The sequence below is a fragment of the Schistocerca piceifrons genome, unplaced genomic scaffold (assembly GCF_021461385.2).
Source record: "Schistocerca piceifrons isolate TAMUIC-IGC-003096 unplaced genomic scaffold, iqSchPice1.1 HiC_scaffold_936, whole genome shotgun sequence".
NCBI lineage: Eukaryota > Metazoa > Arthropoda > Insecta > Orthoptera > Acrididae > Schistocerca > Schistocerca piceifrons.
Window position 1 is genome coordinate 3,320,001 of NW_025729208.1, and position 2,500 is coordinate 3,322,500.

Genomic DNA, 2,500 nt, shown 5'->3' on the forward strand with positions numbered 1-2,500 from the left:
TCGGTCCCGTGCCTTGGCCTCCCACGGATCTTCCTTGCTGCGAGGCCGCGTCCGCCTTAGCGTGCTCCTCCGGGGGCGCGCGGGTGCGCGGATTCTCTTCGGCCGCCATTCAACGATCAACTCAGAACTGGCACGGACTGGGGGAATCCGACTGTCTAATTAAAACAAAGCATTGCGATGGCCCTAGCGGGTGTTGACGCAATGTGATTTCTGCCCAGTGCTCTGAATGTCAACGTGAAGAAATTCAAGCAAGCGCGGGTAAACGGCGGGAGTAACTATGACTCTCTTAAGGTGGCCAAGTGGCGGCGGTGTGGCTGCATCCGGACTTGGCTTCTCGAAGTGCGGTCTTGATGTAGTCGTGCTGCTGCTGCGAGGTGCCTTCCTTGGGCTATAGTTACAGGGAGAGTGATGCGCAATACATGGGCCTAGCCCTCTTAGCCTCTCCTCTCCTGCGGTCTTCTCCCCTTCTCGTGGGCCCGCTGATTTCGCAGAGTGGAAGACCGCACCAGGGGCTTGGGGGGGTTACCAGCCCCCCCTCGCACTATCCCTTTTTTAGTTGGGGGCAGTAAGCAGAGAATAAGTGGTGGCCCTTCCGCTGAAGGTGCCACCCCAACTCCCCCAGCACCTAGCCGGCCAACCGGCCGTGCCGAAAATCTTGTAACTTTTGCAGCTATGTATACCTGTAGTGAGTGCCACCGCAGCTTTACAACCAAGAACGGTCTCGGGGTCCATCGCCGCCGCCAACATCTTGCGGCCGCCAACGCGGAGATCGTCACGGAGAGGCATCGCGCGAGGTGGACGGAGGAAGAAGTCCTGTCGCTCGCCAAGGCGGAGGCCGAACTGTTCCTTGAGAGGGACGCCCGGTTCTTCTTCGTCAATCAAGAACTCATCAGGATGTTCCCCGACCGAACGCTCGAGGCAATCAAGTGCCGACGGCGGCAAGCTGCCCACAAGCAGCTTGTCCGCCAATTCATGGAGGCGCTTGAGATCGGTCGGGGGGAAGAGCCGGCGTCCCGCCGGGGAGCAGCGAGCCTGCTGCCTGACGCGGGCGAGGCCGCTGCGCCGCCCGTCGACGCAGCCGAGGACTTCGCGGCCGACACCACCGGGCCGCCGCCGGAGGGGCCGACTGACGCCGCCATCTGGGAGCATCTGGCGGGGCTACCCGCTTCCGCCCAGCGTTTCTCTGCCCTGGATCGTGTCACAGGTCTGGGGCGGGGCACGCCGCCCGATGTCATCCTGGGCATGCTCCCGGATGCCCTTGCGTCGGTCGGGTCCAGAGGGGAGAGATCGATCACCAGGACACAGCGGCCGCGCCAACCATCGAAGCGGCCGCCTGCCGCGCCGCCGGCGCAGAAGCGCAAGCGGCGCCGCTGGGAGTACGCGAGAACGCAGGATGCCTTCCGACGGTCGCGTGCACGTTGCGTGCGCGGCCTCTTGGATGGCACCCTGCTCCAGCCGCCACCTGCCATCCCTGGTCTGCTGGACTTCTGGGCGGACCTCTTCACCAAGAAGCCCATCTCCACCGCGGGCTTCATTCGTGACCGCCTCCTCCCGCACTCAGAGCCTGTCGCTATCGAGTGCATATGGGGGCCGGTCACACATGAGGAGGTCGCCGCCGCGTTGCGCCCAGGGGATCAGCAGCCGGGCCGGACGGCCTTACCCCAGCGGAGTTGCGGCGCCTGCCGCACGAAGTCCTGGTGAAAGTGATGAATCTCTTCCTTCTGGCCCGCGCCCTTCCGGAACGCCTGCTTCGCGCGCGGACGTCCCTTCTCCCGAAAACGGCTGCACCAACATCCCCCGCTGACTTTCGCCCCATTACGGTCTGCTCGGTGTTGGCGCGGACCTTTCACAAGGTTCTCGCGTCACGCCTGATGCGCGCATGTGCTGTGGACGAACGTCAGCGGGCATTCATCCCTCGGGATGGGATGTTGGAAAATACCTTCATCTTGGACACTGCTCTCACCGACGCAGTTCGCTCCTGCCGCTCTGTCTTTGTGGCATCGATCGACGTATCTAAGGCATTCGATTCGGTAGATCATGCTGCCCTTCGCCCCGTGCTGAAGGCGCATGGCCTGCCGGATTGCTTTGTCGAGTATGTCGAGCGGTGCTACGAGGGCAGCACGACAGTGATAGCGGACGGCGCCGGCGTGGGCGTGTCTGTGCAGCCAGCACGGGGCGTTCGCCAGGGCGATCCCCTCTCCCCCCTCCTGTTCAACTTTGCGGTGGACTACGTTTTAGGCCAACTGCCCTCCCACATCGGAGCTCGGATCCTCGGTCGCAGAGTCAACGCTGCGGCCTTTGCAGATGACGTCTTGCTGTTTGCAGCGACCCCGAGGGGCTTGCAGTCCCTCATCGACGCAGCTACCGCAGCCCTCGCCCACCTGGGGCTGCAGATCAACGCCCGGAAGTGTTTCACCCTCGCCTTAGTCGCGTCAGGGCGCGAGAAGAAGGTGAAGGTGGACAGCAATGTCACCTTCACAGCAGGCAATACCACCATGCC

At 63.3% G+C, this 2,500-nt stretch overlaps 1 pseudogene; it reads left to right on the top strand.

Annotated features, from left to right (window-relative positions):
* Positions 1-2,500, top strand: part of LOC124771733 — a 7,958-nt pseudogene that overhangs the window by 2,593 nt on the left and 2,865 nt on the right.